The sequence below is a fragment of the Gallus gallus genome, chromosome 1, assembly GCF_016699485.2.
Source record: "Gallus gallus isolate bGalGal1 chromosome 1, bGalGal1.mat.broiler.GRCg7b, whole genome shotgun sequence".
NCBI lineage: Eukaryota > Metazoa > Chordata > Aves > Galliformes > Phasianidae > Gallus > Gallus gallus.
This window is the reverse complement of record NC_052532.1, coordinates 64,646,282-64,666,704: the sequence shown is the minus strand read 5'-3', so window position 1 is coordinate 64,666,704 and position 20,423 is coordinate 64,646,282. Positions and strand designations below refer to the sequence as shown.

Genomic DNA, 20,423 nt, shown 5'->3' with positions numbered 1-20,423 from the left:
TGGCAGGACATCAGGCCAGCCAAAGAGTTTCTACACTCTTAGCAGTTTCATGCTCCCAACTTCTGTTGCTCCCCTGTGCTGTAAGGAGCTGTAAGGAGCACACTGCTCTGTGTTGCAGCATGCGTACTGTACAGCCAACAATGCACCCAGACAACAGCACTGCCATGAGCTCCTGTGCAGACAATTATTTGAAGAAAGAAAGGATAGCTTACACCAAAAGTTTAAATTGATTGACATGTTTTGCTTGGAAAAAGGAGACGTTTGTTCTGCCTCACATGCTGTAGGCCTAGGTGCTTGCCCTAACTGCTGCTGGCTGATTTTCCCTTTTAATAAACACATGAAACAGTGGCCCAAAGCACAATCACACAACATGTTGCTGCTCTGGAAGAGACCAGCTTAAAATCAGTGCCTCTTCAAGGCTTGGTGCATGCTCCTGGACAACCTAGGGCTTGATCCTGCAAACAGCTCACTCACTAAACAGGCCCCCATTGAGATTTGCTTACATCCTACACAAGGACAGGATAGGGCCTTTGACATTTTCTTCCACTGCACTGTTTTCTGCTTTCTGTGTATTCAGGTGTTACTAATTTCTAACTCAGCTGGCGCCTATCGCCTTAATGATAAGACAGTGATCTCAGCAGTATCTGAGAATAGGATAACAGCAGCTTTGCAAGCCAGTTGCAACAGTATCAGTAAATCCTATGGACCCTGCAGAAAATATATCGTTTCTGAGCTTCTGAACTCTGGTACCTTGTGATCAAAGCACACATTTTACTCCATGACGTCCAAAGTCTTTGTAAAGAAATGTCACTTTCTTACCAGTAATCACTTTGAAATGTTTTGGTCATCATGGGTCTTAACGCTGTTTTTTTATGACTCCCAGAACCTCTTGAAAATCTTGGTCTGTTACGTGGCAACCATCTGTCTCACCCTCTCAACCTCCTCCCATGAGGGGCACCAAGTTTGCAACACGACTGTTCTAGAAGTTGTTCTATTAAACTTTGTGATGCCTAGAAGTCCAATCACAGAAGAAAGTTTTGTCTTCCACATCAACGCCTCTTTGTCTATCACTCCTTTAGTGACAGTTCACCTCAGATCCCACTGCAAATCACAGGTCCTTCTGTATGGTGGGTACTCTGGATGACAGGAGAGAGGACCAAACTCAATCAGGGTATGCAAGAAAAGGTAGCTGAACTTGGCTGGTTACAGTTTACTCCCAAATAAAGGAGGACAGATATTTCCAGATCAGCTTTGGCATGATCTTGATGAGATTTTCCAAATCCCACAGTGCATCAGTTGCCTTTAGAAAGAGACAAGTACATAAGGAGAAGAGAAAAAAAAAAAAAAAAGGTTAAAAAAGATCAGTAGATATTCCTCACTTGGAAAACAACAGTTAAAAACTGTTAAAAAAGCAGTCTAAAACTATAGAAAAAATACATTGCTCTGTGCCCTGCTGAGGACCAACACCTGACAGGATAGGTGTAGTACTTTTAGTATTGTTGTCTAACTCATGAATGAGAAAGAACATTGTGTTCACCTGACTAATAAGATCTCTACACCTACACTATTTCTCCACTATCAACTATCAGTCTCTACCCATTTCAATCCCAGATATTACCAGAGGAGTATTTTAGGTGACTAAACTCAGGTGTCTCATGAAATTCCAGACTTCTTTGCATGCCTCTCCTGGTCAGCAGCTATTACTAGAGAATGAAGAAGTTGTCCCATAGGCTCTGCATTTTCTCTGCTAGCACTGTGCCATACTCCACTGTTTAGGAAACATACTAGATGCTTTTGTTTAGGTACTTGAATTGTTGCTTAGGTAACTGTTGTAACCACAGTTGGAGTCTTTGTCCATTGTAGCACTGTTACAAATATTTATTTTTTTTCTAGAAGCAGTAGCAGAAACAGGAACACAAAACCCTTTTCTTCCAGTAGAGAACTAGCACACACAGTGCTGATTACCCTAGGAGGTGGTCCATAGTAATTTGATTGATGTTCTCTTCTGATCTTGCATGAGTCTCAGTGACAATGGATTGCTATCAGATATGGGAAGTTTTCTGAGCCTTACAGCACAATTTCTGGATGCAGGTTAGGAGCTAACCAGATTGTCTGCTTGTAAGGAATGCCTCCTTTTCTGCCTCCTGTGGCTAAGATTGTGACAAATTTTGTGCAATCAATTCAATGGGGTAGGTGTATATCCACCCTATTAGGCACTAGTAGTATGTACAGTATCTCATTCTCTGTTACCCCCTGCTTTTTGGAGAAATTGAAGTTTAGAAAAAGAATATAGAAGAACTCAATTTTTTTGTTTTTGTTTTTGAGAATGGAACAAGTAGCAGCTTCCATCTTGTTGTTGGGAGTATAAGGAGCCAACCCAACAGAGATCCTGAACAGAAACAGACATGAAGACATGTGTGATCAAAAGGATGCCACTGTTCAGGAGACGACAACACCACTATAGTTGGGGCTTACACACACCTACCAAGAGACCCACAGTGACTTGTGCTTGCAAAACTGTTTTTCTTGAAAAGTCTCTTTTGTACATCTGAAGAATGGAATTATTGGCATGTCCTGTTAGAATGAAACAGAGGTACCATTGTCATAGAGCTGCCTTAAAAAAAATTCCTAGACAGAAAGAAAAACAAGTGGAGTCACAGTTGGATCAAAAGCAACTGAAGCTCTTGGGCTTGCATCCATTAGCTGGAGGTGAATTGAAATAAACTCCACATTCCACAGAAGTTTGGCAACCTCCTGGGAACTACACTCACCTCCAAAGCTATAAATAAATAAATAAAACCAGCAAGTCCAGACCTCCCGCTCCATCCTATTTGACTTAATAGTCAACACTTGGGTGGTCCAGTTCCTAAGCCAACCTCTTTTATGACAGTGGAAAACACTAAATTATGCTTGTGAAAATGGAATATAGTTCCCAAAAAGATAGGAAAAAGAAATAGAATATAAGAGTAAAAGCAAGCTAAGCACTCAAGGAACAAGGGAGCAGAATGAAAGAAGCCGTGTACAATTAAACTTGACGCTTTCGTTTTTTTCCCTCCAAACATCCCAGTCTACAATAAAATTGCCTGGGACTGTCATCTGCCCCCCACCGCAGAACCTCAGTGACTCCTGATTGAACACCTGGCGCTCTCCATATAAAAAAGTTAAAATTTTGAGGCCCCTTCTTCATCCTGTTGATACGCATTTACCAGGAAAAATAAAATGGCAGTTGTTAAGGGGAAGCGTCAAAACTGTAGTGATCTCATTCTTTAACTTTATTCTCAGGCTGCAGGCAGTGCTTTGTATTTCCCTGTCACTGTTATTTGAACACGAGCTTACCTGTGGTTGCATGCAATTTCTGTTGGAAAACCATACTGCAGACCATTCCCAAAGCCTAGAGAACATAACCAAGGAATCATAAATATCCAGCTTTTCACTGCTGTATTACCTGCAATTGGAAACAAATTCAAGGGAAAAAAAAATAATAATAATACATCATTTTAGGAACAAGTCTGCCAACAATTTCCTTTCAGTTCTAATTACAAAGCTTAAATGAAGCACATCTAACATTGTATGGTTGTAAGCTCACTTTTCTCTCCTAAAGTATATAGATAAAAACAGTTTGCAATGCTGTAAAACAAAACAGAACCTCAGGCATTCCACAGGCAGGATTAAATTGTTCGTGTTATCTGAATATTTTTTGAGTAATGTTCATCCCTTGATTTTGCAAATTACGTGGGATTTAAAACAACAGCCCTTGGGGTTACAGACAACTCTCACACGAGGAGCTCACGTGAGACTACATATCATGGGGCTGATAATTACACATATTTCACCTTTATGCGAGGCTGAAGGCAACCTTGTCTGTTGATCATTAAAGAATGTTTTCATTTGCTTAGTCTTATGATCTACCATAGAGATAATCCTGATGGATCTCACTTCTACTCTTCCCTTCAAACTGTTTAGTACCTTGCTTTCTACACCACATAACCTCCAAAGTTCCTTGTTTTCAAGTGATGCTTGCGAGTTCAAAGACACTATCAGATTGTGTCACAGGTGTGTATGAGAAAGATTGTCTGGCTGCTGTCCTCTGCACAAGCATCCAAAATACCACGTTACAAGCACATCAGCTGCAACTGATGAAGTAAGATCATTCAACAGCTTTCATAATGATTCTGTGATAAAAGTCATCATGGAAAATGCAATGAATGTCATTGCTGGAACTTCTGAACACATAGATTTTCCTTGAAAGATCAGGACACTCCCTTCCAATCGTTGGAGTTCATCTGCCCTCAAATCACAAAATCAAGCCTTTTGTACTCCCTCAGTCAAAATATGGCTTTTTTATTAAAAAAAGGGTTTACATCATTCTCCCTCCTGAATTTAAAAGGATTAACCTTGCTCCTGCTCATACAGCTTTGCAGTCTCAAACTGAATACAGAGCAAACAGGGAAAAATGGACTCAAACGAGCATTCTGTCAAGGATGGGGTTGAGCACTGTGGCATACATACAACTGATCAGATATCTGAAGAAAATTAAACCTAAGTAAATGAGGTTTTCATGCAAGACATTCCACCAAGAACTAGGCAGGCATTTCTTAGAACACCACACCACTATTACCTCTATCGTACATAGAATGGACAGGTCATAGAGTAATTAATTTCGGAAAAGACCTCTAAGATCATCTAGTCCAAACATCAACCCATCCCCACCATGCCCACTAACTACATCCCTTGGTACCACATCCTCACGGTGCTCTTGAACACCTCCAGGGCTGGTGACTCCACCACCTCTTTGGGCAACCTGTTCCAATGCATCACCACTGCATCTGAGAAAAAAAAATCCTAATATCCAACCTGAACGTCCCCTGGCACAACTTAAGGCCATTCCCTCTCATCCTATTGCTGTTACCTGGGAGAAGAGGCTGATCCCCGTCTCAACGCAAACTCCTTTCAGGGAGCTATAGAGAGAAATAAGGTCTCCCCCAGGCTCCTCTTCTCCAGATTGAACAATCCCAGTTCCCTCATAAGACCTGTGCTCCAGACCCTTCACAGCTTCATTGCCCTTCTCTGGACATACTCCAGGGCCTCAATGTCTTTCATGTAGTGAGAGGCCCAAAACGGAACACAGTATTCAAGGTGCAGCCTCACCAGGGCTCAGTATGGGGGGATGATCATCTCTCTGCTCCTGCTGGCTACATTATTTCTGATACAAGCCAGGATGCCATTAGCCTTCTTGGCCACCTGGGCACACTGCTGGCTCATGTCCTGACATACCCAGCAGTTCTTAGGATGTTTAAATTTAAATTTAGTCTTAAAAATATTTAAAAAATATATATATGAGAAGTATGAATTCAAACACACATGACTTGATCTTCCTTTGCAGTACAGCAGAACTTCCTGCAGTATGTAGTTTAAACCATATATTGTTTTTAATATTTCAATTTATTTTCCTAAAAAATTATCCATATTATGACATATGTAGTATAATCGTGTAAACCAAAAGGCTGAAGAAACACTGATAAGTAAGGTGTATGTATTCTACATACAGAATACAGAAATGTTTAGTAATTTACCTAGAATACATACAGACTATAATAGAATATCCTGTTCTCTATTCTATTATCTACCTCATTTTTCCAAAATGAATCTTAAGAGACCCACAACATTAAATGTTAACAGGTTTAAGGATTTCTGTTTCAGAAGGATCTGTTTCCCAGAAGTATACTAAAGCACACTGTCTATTTAAATAATGAATACTATCACTTTATCGGCAGATGACAAAACTCACCTACCTGAAAGCACTAACCTTGTTTTAGCTCATTACTTGGGGACAAAGTGAAATCTAAACACAACCAGTCCCATATTTTATTCACTTCTTACAGTATCCTGTATATTGGGTTTGATCTTTTTCCACGAAGTCATGCACACAAAATGTGAACGAGCTGCATGCAGACACAGTAGTGACTACATGTTCACAACCCACTTACCTTTCCTGCAGCAACTTTTCTTCAGACTACAGAAGGGAGAAAAGCATTTGGAAGGAGACTTTTTGTTGAATCCTCTTTCTTTTAAATGCATGCATCAGACAAGAAACCAAATTTGAAGGACTGGGCATATACAAGTAAACATCAATGCAAGTCGAGTTTCTTGATGATATCCTGTAAAGAAGTTCTACTAAGGACACACAGTCTAACAGATGCTCTGTGCTTACACTCGGATCATGCAGATACACCATGAGTGAAACTGCATCATCTGACATGCAGACAAGGTAAGCAGAAGAAGTATTACTGATCTAAGCACCAAACGCCTGGTTACAGCAAGGGGTGAAGCAATACTTTGTAAATCAGTGAATCTTGAAAGGGAAAATATATAGCCAACCCAACTAAGGCTCTTCTAGGAGTAGGAAGCAGGGTTAAGGAAGCAAACTGTTGAAAGCAGACTTTGAGGATACATACAGATGTCTGTTTAGACAGGACAAGGGGAAATGGTTTCATACTAACAGAGAAGAGATTTAGACTGGGTGTAAGAAAGAAGGTTTTTACAATAAGGGCAGTGAGGTACTGGCACAGGTTACCTGGAGAGGTGGTGGATCCTTGTCCCTGGAGACACTCAGAGTCAGACTGGATGGGGCTCTGAGCACCTGAGATAGCTGTAGGTGTCTCTGTTCATTGCAGCTGGTTGGACCAGATGACTTTTAAAGGTCCTTTCCAACTCAAACAATTCTATGATAAACGCGCAAAGTCTAACACAATGTATCAACAAAGACAACAAACCTTTGGTAACAGCCTGAGTCTCAGAAGTGGCTCTTGTACTTCTTACCTATCAGAAGAATTATTATCAAAATAGAATAGTTGGCACAGCTAAGCAGCTAGGCCTATCTTTGTATTCAAACTAATTCACACAATGACAAAATAAAACCTGGTGCCTTCCTATCTACAGCCTGAGCACCAAGCAACACGTCACTTTTTAAGCATCCAGACACAAAGAAAAGTTATGTGTTCTGCTTGTATATAGGTCTTCAGTGCAACCCAGGAGACAAAAGGAGAGAGACAGACATCTTTCACAGGACAAACAGTATGTCTAGGTGTAGTTTCCCAACCGGCTTCTTTGCAGCCTGGTTTCAAACCCTGCTTGTCCCTGTGGTCTTGTACTACAGGCAGATGCAATTCCCAATGCTTTATGTTTTATCATTACATTATAACCAATAGCAGTCTGCTGGTCATTACTAAATGTACCCTTACTTATGCATTACAGCCTGCTGTCCTTCATTCACCAATACACAGAACACAACTCAGACTAAGACTAGTTAATCTATCACTGTCTCAGGGCTGGAAAACAAAGCCTAGACTGAAGAAGACTTATACATTTTTCCTTTCATATAATCATCTCGAAAGCAGCTGTCTGATAGAACAGCACTAATGCAGAGAATACTTAGTTAATTTAGGAATACTGGTACAGCTAACTCCAGCATCAGTCCTAGACACGCTGTACTCTCTGCTGCTAAAACAGGATTTTCCGATAACTTGTGTTTACTAAAGACTCACTTAATGCATCAGCCCCTGCATTTCTCATGGAACCTTGCTAATAATAGTGAACAGGTCCAGAAGACTGCAGTCATTTGGGGTCATTTATCTAACAGTATTAAAACAGATCAGGAATGCAGCAAAGAGGCTGATCATACCAGAAAGCAGAAGCTCATGCAAAGGTAACTCAGAGCCCCCTGACAAGTAGGTGAAACGAGAAGTGGGTTAAAGCATTAATGGGAAAATAGGTTGCCATTTTAACATCGTTTCTAAGCACTTCTTCCCCCTCAGTGATGAGAGATTTCTTTATAATAGCTAAAACCACACACCGTTACTTTCATGCTTCTGTTTCCCCTCTCAACTCTAACAGCACTTTTCCTTTTGAAAGATTTACGGCACCTGGACTCCCAGATGTCAAACACTGCATGGTATAATACTTTTGAACTATAAGCTGTCTTTACCCTGAGAAAACAAGAACTTGTCTGCACATCAGTTTTGCCAGTACAGTGCATCAATCTGAGTTAAACTCGCCTACCAACATAAGCATAAAGGCACATTTATCCCAGTGGCTTTTCAGTCTGGCTTGATGTCATTTCTAGCATATGTTTAACTGAAGAAAACCCCCTGGTGTCACTGCAGAGAAGAGACTACAAGGAATTCACATTTTATGCCAGTGTAAGCTTTTAGGTAAATTCAGTCCTTCAGTTCCAGATGTGCTAGAAGAAGAGCTCCATCTGTAGAGACAGCCATCCCTGCAATTTATAACTAAGTATTCAAACGATCAAGCATTCATCTTCCTCTGATAGCAGTAGGTTAGCTTGAACATTTAAGATAGCTAATCTGATGTAACATAAGATGTATTTATGCCTCTGCCTCTAAATGAAGGAAATGTCTCTAGGTGCTACTTGATAAAACTGGTTCAAAACAAATTGCTCTTTTTTTGGGGGAGAGAGGGAGAGGGAGAGAGAGAGAGAGAGAGAGAGAGAGAGAGAGAGAGACAGAGAGAGAGAGACAGAGAGAGAGAGGGAGGGAGAGGGAGAGGTTAAACTGGTTTTCCGTCATCAAAGCAATTTAGAAAAGTATAGGAAATAAAAAGCTGTGTATATTAATAAGCAGGCATATGGCATCTGAACCAAGTGTTGAGATTTATACCTGAGACAAATTTCTGAAGACAACTGTGCACCATGAAAGAAATTTCTCACAGAAAAATCCACTACATAACACTGCTGTTGTATTTCAACACTAGGAAGCCTGGCTACTTTGTGGTTACACAGTCAAAAAGAAGCACTGATCTATTCTGATTTTCCTTTATACTATATGGAGTTGCACCAGAATAGAACAACAGCAAATAATTTTGTATGCTTGAAAACATATTTTTATATCCATTGTTCAACAGCAAATGGTGTTTTAAGCAAAGAGGGACAGAAAGAATGTTACAAAGAGGCGTATTTATGTACCCTTCCCCTTGATTTTACTTTGTAACGTTGATTTCAGGACAAAAACTTCGCGGCTTTTGCTTAGTCATCATTTGGACAGAAATCTAATCAAGTTTGGCCATGGTTTTTCTTGGGAGCTCAAATAAGAGTTTGAGCTTGGAGTCTGTCTTGTGGAACTGTGACCTATAATATGGCAGAACCTGTGCCTATATAGCTGCTTAGCTGTTGAGATCATCTTCTTGCACCGCCTACCTCTCCTATCTTAGCCCCGACTCCAGAACACATATAATAATCACCACAGAACCCTTTTGCCACATCTGAGTCACCTTTCTTACCAGGATGTAATCATAACTGCCAAAAAAAAAAAAAAAGAGAGAGAGAGAGAGAGAGAGAAATGGTAATCAATCGTTGCTAACAAGTTTACTAAACCCAGAAGAAACCCACAGCGTTTGGCTCCAAATCCTTTGCTGTGTCTTTGGTAGCTGTAGCACAGCCAAAATGAAAGGCAGCTTAGTGAAACACTATCGATGGATATGGATGATGCTTTAGTACTAGAATTCCAAAGGCAGTCCTCTTGGAAGGTAAGAACGGAAGCACAGTGGCAGACCACCATCATTCAGACCATCCCTTATGCTTTTTGGCCTGCAAACCATTTGTAGCTTCACAACTGGGTACCCCTTTTTCATGAAAATCAGCACAGATGCTTTTGTGGAAAGACAGGAAAAAGTAAAGGGCCCCAGACTGAAGACTACCGTCTTCAAATGGGGAAAGAGAAAGAAAGCATGTACAAGAATATACGGACCTGCAGACTTCCTTATTTTCACACTTAAGATACAAAATCACTGAAAATACACATTATCGGTAAGATTGACAAGCAAAATGCTGTCCTTTATATAATAAGAATCTGTGATGAAGGGCAGATGGAGCTTGTGTACTGAGTTGGCTGCTTTATAAACTCTAATTACAGTGGATACAAAATGGATCACTTCATCTGTCTGGAACAAAAGTGGGATTATTGCTTGGCATTTTCATTCTATATAGGACTGCAAAATATCATGCCCATCTCTACTCTTTTGCACGGCAGGTTTTTAACAATAGAATATAAAAGAATGTAGAGTCCAGATTATCTTCTGTTTACAGAAGTGCTAAATCAACAACTGGAAAGATAAAACCTGCCCGAGCAATCATTTCTCTTAACAGGTCTCGTGCTTAGGCACTTCTTGGAATGAAATCAGCTTTGGAAAAAGACATCCATAATTGAAAATAAATGGTGAAAATGCACACACACACACACAGATACACCAATAACTGAATTGGAGCTTCAGACAGGTTTCCTAAAAGTTCCATGGGAACCTGAAGCCCTCCTAAACATGCAGCCAGTATCTAGCTGCACAGCTATACTCACCACCGCCAACTGCCAAATTACTGTCATGGGTACATCACACATCAGCTAATGGATTCGGTTTCTGTAAGAAAAAATAAAAGGAACTACTGTGCTCCTTTTAGCAATGGAAACTATAACAAAATAGATCTTACTTCAAGGTCTGCAGTACATCATACTAAACGCATAGTTAAGGACCATGGAAATATATATCATTTTGACCTGAACCACCAGTTATACAAAAGAACATCAAGTTTTGTGATGCACACGCAAGTATTGGCCTAATTCGTTAATATTTGCTTGTATTTACACTCAGGAGCTGATTCAAGTGGACACAGCTACCTGAGTTACAGAACAGATCTATCTAGGTAACTCCGTGACATTGGGTTTTAAAGTCTGAAGATTATTTGGTGATGCTAGTACTGCTGGAGACACAGAGGGGAACAAGAGAATGAATACATATTTTGTTAAATGCCAAACACCTACATGCATCAATTGGTGAAAATAAATAAATTACATCAATTCCAAAGAAGAAAAGAAAAATGATGAAATTACTTACTTCTAACAAGCACCTAGTTAACATTTAAGAACTGGAAAACTCCCGGATAATTAGAAAAAAACTTCCTCTGTATGAACAGACACTTTCACCAAGAAAAAAAAAAAGCAGCATTAAGCCATAGGATAAAAAATCCCCCGAATCATCCAAATTCTATTTTCAACAGCAACTTCCAGTTAATCATTCAGTGCCGTTCTCATCATGGCAGAACAAGCACATAAAGCCTATACTTCTGCTTTAGCAGTATTGTGCAACCATTCCAAATGACTACCGAGTTGAAAAGCAACACTGAATTTGGTTTAACAACTTCTGGCAAAACTATTTGCCAAAAAAAGAATGTGAACAGAGGATTATTTGACATCAGATAAAGATCAGGATATGCAGAAACACAGAAAAGAGACTAGTTAAAAAGCTTGTATCTTAACACCTTCTCCTCTCAAATCCTTGACATAGCAAGAGTGAGATTCAAGTGTAGGTTCCCAGGTCACTTCATCAGACTCATCTGATGACAACCTAATCACATATTCTAAGCCTTCACAGTTGTGAACAGTAACCCAAAGTATGACCCAATTATGCACAACATACCAATCTCTACTGGAAACTGCAGAGAGCCTGAGACTATAACCATGAGCAGAGCAGATCAGAAACCGGAAGATGATATTGTCAGAATCCCTGGAAAGCTGTACAGTGAGTAACAGGCTGGCCTATTGTCCAGACAGCTGGTAGAGGGAAAGGACTGCAACCAAAAGGCAGCTTGATAGACAACGGCTCAAATTGTACAGTTCCTCACAGCAGTTGATTCCTGGTCCAGGTGGGGAGCACCGTCTAATCACTGCTACATTTCTTCTGCTATGTTCAACCACATAAGATAATTTCTGAAATAGCTTAAAATTTCAGGTTTTGAGCAATAAGGACATGGTAGCACTTACTGTACTATCTTGCAACGCCCCTGGATAGACACAAAGTAATCACCTTCCTTATTGAAACAAAAACTGCTGCATCATCTTTATCTACTCAAGGAAAAAGGTTATGTGAGTGGTTACTGCAAACCAGTAGATGCAACCGGCAGGGTTTTTTATTTTCATTCTTTAAATACATGCTGAAGCTGTCAGATTTTCATTTAAGAAGGTAAAAAAGAGCCTGATCTGACATAAACACCCACTAGAGAACTCTAGAAACTTACTTCTGTCATGCCTCTGCAGTAAAATAATCAGGTGGTTAGAAGTGAAGTCTTAGGTATCACTGGGACAGAAAAGGTCATAGCAAAACGACGTGACCAGACATCATTTTTTACCAGCTACATTTCACAGAATCTTTGAGTATTTGGACAACAAAGTGTTTCATTAATGTATTTCAACTTTCATCAGTCAATTCTATTTTCCTCTGCAGCTTCTCTTCTCCTTTGCAATGTTTTAGACATAGACCAACCAGCAAGACAGAAGATTTGTTAGAACAAAACATGACTCCATCTCATATCAGCAAAGGCAGCAAGTTACCCATAAGGAAACTGGTTTAGAAAAGTAAGAGTACATCTATAAAGTAACGTCACTAAGAAGTGATAAGAGTACACGGATAGGTTTAGCATGGTGGATTGCTGCCCCCTTTTGGTTATAGATTGCTAGGGAGTTAAAGTTCTACCTAAAGTGCACATAGTGTGTAGATGCATTCAGTGTTACATGGTGTCCTAGGATCCTGGAAAACAGTGAGGTGAGACAGAAGTATCGTAAATATTTTTGTAGACAGCATCTACGTATTTTACAGCTTAAAATAACTTCAGATCTTCTGCTATTGAAACCACCTCCCGTTAGGATGCATTCTGTGGTTACTGAAGTATGAAATACATTCTAATAAATATATTATCTGATGGGGGGGGGGGGGGGGGGGGGGGGGAATGAAAGATGACTCAATGGAAATAATTACATGTGAAAATACATCAGAAACTAAAACATGCCATTTGTAGAGGATTACCCAGATGAGGCATTAGTCAAGATAAAAACTTTTGTTTTGCAATTTGCTCCATAATTCTTCATTTCTAAAGAACAACAAAAAGGAACTGTACTGTTTGAGGTCACCTTTCACCCCAAAAACATCTCTTCAATTTTATTTTATTTTTTTTAAGATAAAATCGGAATGCATGCTGCATCTGTTAATTTTTAAAGCTATTACTAACGAGTCAATGAGAAGCGCGACATTTTAATTTGACCTATGCACGCCACATAACCACTTGAGAGTCTACATAATGTGTGAGGATGCAGATACAGACCATTTACCCTTGATATTTTTACCCACATATTTCCAGACCCTGACATCTGACTGCAACACTGCTTATCCTTCAAATCCACTGCATTCTCTCAATGATTGCAGAGTGAACAGCTATAATGCAATTAACAGATGAACAGAAGACTATTAAAAGTCTTCTGCTTTAAAAAAATATAGATCAGTCTCATTTGTATCAGACAACACATCTATCTGGTCAGTGAGGATATGAATATCATAGAAGACTGCACAACACAATGAATAGAAGGCAATATCGCATGATAGCTATGAGTTCAGAGTAATATTTTTAATAAGTAATTACACATGAACTTGCTCACTGTCAGCAGATAGTTTCTTGACATCCTTTTATGTTTCCCCCCCTCCCCACTTATTTAAAAAAATCCAGCTGCAGGCAACTGCTAATTAAATACTTTGGTTTTCAGCTACAGTTGCTGTATGCACGCATCTGCTGTGCAATAAACACTGCTTTAAGGGTAATTGATGTATTTTCCGTGCTCTAAGAGAGAATATTTATGACATGAAGAAAGAAAAGGCAAGCCAGGTCCAAGCCCCTGCCTCTTACTCATTAGAAAGTAAAAGCTGCAAAGTGTTGTTTAAAATGAAAACCATTTCAAGTGCCTTTGTTGCTGAAAGTCAGCCTTTAATTCCACATTCCAATGCTTTGCTCCACAATATATTTACTAACTTTTTGGCTTTGAAATTATGTAAATTCGAGTATATATTTCACTGCCTAGACACATTTAAGTGGCTCACGTTGAACCTTCTGGCTTAAATGAATCCTAAGAAACATCCTGTCCCAGTGCTTCTGATTTAACAATCTGGGTTTCAGACAACGGATGTGAATTGAGGGAGGCAAGGCAAGTATCCATAATGAAGTCCTCCTAAAGTCAGTAAGATTCCAGGAAGACACAGTAAGCATGTACAAATCTCACTGAACTACGTGAACTTAGATATAACATGAATGGAACAAGTTAAAAAAATGCAATGACATTCAGACAGATGAAGTCTCTCAGAGTGGTCAATGGAATTAGGCTGAATGGAGTTTTAGGCAATCTGATCCAAGGCCTTTGACATGGTCCCATACCACACCTATACTTTGGAGACAGATGGATTTGTAGGGTTGACTATTCGGTAAAGAATTGGTTGGATGGTCATAGCCAGAGGGTTGTTGTGGTCAATGGTTCCATGTAAAGGTGGAGGCTGGTCATGAGTGGTGTCCCCCACAGGCCCATCTTTGGACGAGTGCTCTTCAACATTTTTATGTATGACACAGACAGAGGAAATGAGCGCCCTCAGCAAATCAGCTAATGACACCAATCTGAGTGGTGCAGCTGATATAATAGGAGGGGATGCTATCCAAAGAGACATGGGCAAGCTGTAAAAGTGGACCAAGAACCCAACAAGATTCACAAAAGCCAGGCAGGGTCAGGGCAACCCCACATATGCCTACAAACTGGGAGAACTCACTGAGAGCAGCTCTGTAGAGAAGGACTTGGCTCATGTCAAACTTTTCATCCACCAGGACCCCCAACAGTATGTGCTTGCAGCCCTAAGGCCAACTGTGTCCCAAACTCCACCAAAAGGGGGGTGGCCAGCAGCGTAAGGGAGCTGATCATTCCCATTTACCATGACCTCATGAGGCCCCATCTGAAGTTCTTCATCTAGGCCTGGAGTCCCCTGCACAAGAAAGATGTGGATCTGTTGAAGCAGGTCCAGAGGAAGGCCACAAGGGTGATCAGTGGGCTGGAGCACTTCTGCGAAGAGACTGAGGTAGTTGGCTTTGTTCAGTCTGGAGAAGGCTCTACAGAAACCTCATTGTGGCCTTCCAGTACTTAAAAGGAGCTTATGAACAGAAGGGGGACAGACTTTTTCCATGGTCTTATAGTTACAGGGCAAGTGAGTGAAAATTTTCACTGAGGGCAGTGAGGCATTGGAACAGGCTGCCCAGAAAAGTTGCGCACGCCACACATCCCTGGAGTCATTCAAACCCAGGTTAGATGGGGCCCTGGGAAACCTACCTAAGGGGTGGCAAGATTCAGGTGCCTTCCAATGCAAGCCATTCTATTATCTAGTGAAAGATGTCCCTACCTGTTGCAGCCACGTTAAGGAGTTGGAACGGATAATCTTTAAAAAGTCCCTTCCAACATAAAATATTCTATGACTAATACAAAATTAGCTTTTTACTTTATAGCTGTGCATTACTAGTATTCAAGTATTTTTTAAGTCCATTTTGGACTCTGTTCAATGTTATCACAAAATTATTAAGTTTACATAGGCCCTGGTTAGATTAGCACAGTTTTTGGCATCATTTTCATTAGCTCGCTAAAGCTGAAGAAACTCACTCACCAAAACATGCTGCAGCAATGAAAACCAGCACGGTGTCATCAAACACCCCAACCGTCTCCATGATCTGAAAGTTAACCGATCTGGAATGGTTATCATTGGAGACAACAGCTGGGAAAGGGTGTAATGTATTTTACGCTTTTTGCTGGATGGTTTTGAAAGCAAGCATTCTAAGAAGCAGGCACACGAGGAGTGACATTTTCAAACTCACAGATCTCCCCAGTGAAGTTAATTTTCTCCTCCAAATACAATGGAATGATATATTTTCATGTAAAAAGAAAATAAATGACTGCACGTGATCTTGTTTCTGTTTGTTAGTCAGAAAGGCTACTGACTGTCTTAAACATTTTCTTGAAATCATCATAGATGAAGCTGGCTGGTACAGTGTAGCATTCTTCTTAGTGAACTTATCTGCACTGAAATCTAACAGACGCACGTACCTACACTATAGAAGGGACAAGTCTTACACAAATTGCTTGGAATGTGGGAGGCTCACCCTGTAAAATTCAGTAATAGCGCATAGGAAAAGGGCTATCACTAATAATGCCAAATTCAGTCACCTAAGGCCAAGACAACTATTCATTCTTTGGTGTTTTTTGTCATCTCAGTGAGTTACATTCTAGACCTAAGGAAGAGGAGCTTCTACTCATCTGCAAAGGCAGGATGCAAAACTTCTTATTTTAAAAATCTGATTACAGTCCTTTTACTAACCTGCGGATGGACATGCCCAGTGAATTCCAAAAGCTATATTCTCAGTTCTTCTTTCTGCTATAAATGATGTTGTGACATCAAAGGCCCTTTTTCTCCAGAAAATAATCCCAGACAAAATTACACCTACGTGTGTGGGTGCAAAGGACAAATAAATGTGACAAACTTGACAACGAGCAGTCAAATAGCAATGGCTGGATGAGAAAAATATGCTAGAAAGTTGCTTAAACTACATAAATATGTAAATAAATAAAGGATTTAAAATTGAAGCTTAGAAGAGAAACATAGTTAGCACTTCTTTCTTGACTAGAACTGAACCTAGTATTCCTAACACTCCATCTTTACATACTTCACCCTCAAGTCATTTCTCCTTCCCTCTTGTTCCAAGTTTGCATGAAAGATATCACCCACTACCGGTATGAGTTACTGTTAGCTCCAGCAGGACAGTTCAACACATCAACAGATATTGTAGATATGAATGGATACCTTCCAGCTCTGCTGCTACCCCTGAAAATGATCGTAAGGTACTATTATTACTGGAATCCATATATACATCAAAGTCATTTATGAAATTACAGATAAAAGCACTTTAAGATCAAGTTACAAGACCAGTTTTCAAAAGTTAGGGCACACAAAAGTTACAGACGTATGTGGAAATTTACCTTGGTGCACCTCTGTATTTGCAGTACTGCGTACTACAATACAGTGTAAATGGACTAGCATGGAAAGTACTTCAGGCCAGGTAATTTGCTAAAAAGACTGAGCAGAAAACATACGCAGTTTGGTTAAAATTGAAGGACTGTAAAGCATGAAGAGGCAGATAACACTATCCCAACACTACTTTCCATTAAAATAAAGAAAAAATATAAAGTAGTAAATACAGAGAATTTTGCTAAAATTAAGTCTAAATGCAAACATACACACCTCGTAGATACATACTTTGTATAAAAGCTAAGACATGTGGACAAACATTCCAGGGAGAATTTTTCACTATCAGGACAGCTGCAAAAAGGAAAGCAAGTTCGCAGTGTTGCCACTTCCAGTCAAAAAGCCAAAAACTGAGGTAGCAGAAGGTGTCTACATTCATTATCACCTGCAAAGAGGAAATTCTCAGGTCCCATTTCTTTGATCCAGTGCTCTGCATTTAACAGAAACCAAATGAATGCTTTTTGTGCAACCCCAACACCAGAAGACATCCTGAGATTTCATAGATCTGAAATGGATCTGCTGTATATATTTTGTCAGCTATATTCAGGGAAATTAACAGAACAGATGGCTGAAAAATAAATAATTTTCCAGAGTATGAGATTTTATTGTCAGTCAAATTCTAGTTTATAATATATTAGAAAAATACTGTAATTAGAGATTACAATAGTGGAACCCTCTGGCACCTATAAATTATTCTCATAAATATACTTAGGAGATTACACACTTGTATTCAGAATCACAGAATCACCAAGGTTGGAAAAGACCCACAGGATCACCCAGTCCAACCACTCACCCATCACCAATACTTCTCACTAAATCATGTCCCTCAACACAACGCCCGTATGTTCCTTGAACACCTCCAGGGTCGGTGACTTCACCACCACTCTGCGCAGCCCATTCCAGTGCCTGACCACCCTTTCAGAGAAGTAGTATTGCCTAATGTCCAGCCTGAACCTCCCCAGGAGCACCTTGAAGCCATTCCTTCTAGTCCTATCACCAGTTACATGAGAGAAGAGTCCAACCCTCAGCTCACTACAACCTCCCTTCAGATACTTACAGAGAACAATAAGGTATTTATACCTGTGAGCTCCGATTCTCCTCATTATAAGCATTAGAAGACTACAGCTGTATTAATGTGACTTCATTCTGTTAGTCCCAACTCAGCTTATATAAGTGCAAGCACACAGTTTTTAGGAAAAAAAGGGGGCCCACTGAAAATACATGAAGATATTTGTTTTTAAAATATTTTTCTATCATACTGCTCAAACAAAACAGAAAAGGATTGGTGTGTTGTTTGTTTGTTTCTCAAAACACATAATTCAGAAAATTATTGAGTTGAAGCAACATAATTTAGTAGAGCATTAGTTTGAAGTAAGTAAATACCACGATAACTAACATGCCTAAGGGCATCTTTACTGGATTAAGAAGATCCATGTGATGTTACGACTATCTTCAGCTGCTGGAATGTTTTGTTTAGAACTGATTGTTTCACAGATCAAACTGCTTATTTTATTTTCAAAGCCATGTGTATATAGGGCATGTTCACAGAACATCTATTTAACAGCTTACAGAACATGACTGAAAGAAACCATAGATTCAGCTCACCGCTTTTTTTTTTTAAAAAAAAAATCTAACATTCTTGATTAGACTTTTTTAATACTTTGATACATTTATGTGGAAAAAAGCAATACTTATGATTTGTTTCATAAACCAGTGTAAAATGTCAAGGAGAGAAAAGATTAACTGAGGATAAATCATTTCAGACTGATGTAAGATGAATTTTCTATAGTAACCAATTTACCTGCTGCACCAAAAAAAAAAAGCTGTTAAGGAATAGAAACCAAACAAACACTGATTCTTACTAAAAAACAATGTAGATTTAAACATAATTAACTCATTTGTTCACAAGTTAGTCCAGATGTAGGTTGTAATATAAGTTGGAAACTACTGTTATCATTATTTATCATGACTTAGAATCATAGAATCACAAGGTTGGAAAGGACCCACAAGATCATCTAGTCTAACTGTGCAACCATCACTATTACTACCACAAGCCACTAAACCATATCTTGTAGCTCCTCATCCAGACGCCTCTTGAACACAGCCAGGGACGGTGACTCCACCACCTCCCTGGGCAGCCATTCCAGCGCCTGACCACTCTCTGAGAGAAAAAGCTTTTCCTTATGTCTAATCTAAATCTCCCCTGGCACAACTTGTGGCCATCTCCTCAGGTCCTGTTTGTTGCCTGGGAGAAGAGGCCAAATCCCTCCTCATCACAAACTCCCTTCAGGTAGTTATAGAGTGCAATGAGGTCTCCCCTGAACCTCCTCTTCTCCAGACTGAACAATCCCAGCTCCTTCAGCCGCTCCTCAGAAGACCTGTGCTCCAGACCCCTCACCAGTTTTGTTGCCCTTCTCTGGACACATTCCAGGGCCTCAATGTCTTTCTTGTAGTGAGGGGCCCAAAACTGAACACAATACTCGAGGTGCGGCCTCACCAGTGCTGAGTACAGGGGGATGAGAAACTACTTATATGCAACTGATGCGTTTCCACCTTATTTATTTTAGAAGTAATTTTAAAGGTAGAATGAAATCTAGTATCAAACCATCAGCTGTATGCTAACCTCAAATGTCAGGAAGCTTTCCCAAACAAGAATTTCCACTCAAGCAAAAGGCAGACATGTTCTTCATTCCCAAAATTCACTCAAAATCCTGTTATTCATGCTTAGAAAACTGTAGAAGGCAAGTCAACACATCGCAAAAGGACTGGTAATTTTGGGTACAGGTATTTGGGTGCACTGCATCTCTTGAAAATTTGAACTTCCAAAGAACTGGGTTCAGGCACATGTTCTTTTGAGATGTCCCAGAGGCAGGATGATCTAAAGATATCCACAAACGCATTTGGCATTTCTGAAAATCTTTGTTGCTATCACCCAACGGTAAATGAGCAAACACTGCATCCCATGTCACTGTCTGCCCCACATCCTCATGTCCTAGCATCTACCTTAAGACAGTGCCTCCGAATGTCAGCTACATAGGATGCCAACACAAATGTAGACTAAAGCCCCAGATCCAAGTTACTGCCACAACTGATTAATTTTCATATCAAACAACTCCAATTCTAGCGCTGATCTATGAACATACGAGCTGTTTGCTAATATGATCTAAACATAGCTGATGCCTGCTTGAGATGGAGGCTGAAGGAGAAAGCCAGCTTCCTTCTGAATAAGCACACAGAATTATTGACAACTTCCTTGGGAAAGCATCTATTCCAATCTTCGGCCCAGCATAGCACTAACACTGAATCCTAATCAAGTTGCTCAGGGCTTTGCCTGGAACTTGAAACCTCCTAGAACAGGGATTTCATGATCTTTAAGTGCTGTGTTCTAATGCTCAACCTTCTCCTTCTCCTGCTATGCAGTTCTAATAATCCTAGCTCCACCTTCTTGGTAGCTGCTTAGCTACTGAAGCACTGCCATTAGGTTCCCCCAA

General features: G+C 40.0%; 1 long non-coding RNA gene across 1 annotated transcript in view; it reads right to left on the bottom strand.

The window, feature by feature from the left end:
* Positions 1-6,617, bottom strand: part of LOC101747667 — a 161,544-nt gene extending 154,927 nt beyond the window's left edge. Inside the window, exons 1-4 of the long non-coding RNA XR_005842768.2 lie at positions 6,575-6,617; positions 3,337-3,445; positions 2,486-2,574; positions 820-1,300 (exon numbers count right to left, since the gene is read on the bottom strand). This is a non-coding gene — a long non-coding RNA (uncharacterized LOC101747667). The remainder of the gene's footprint in view (positions 1-819; positions 1,301-2,485; positions 2,575-3,336; positions 3,446-6,574) is intronic.
* Positions 6,618-20,423: the final 13,806 nt, after the last annotated feature.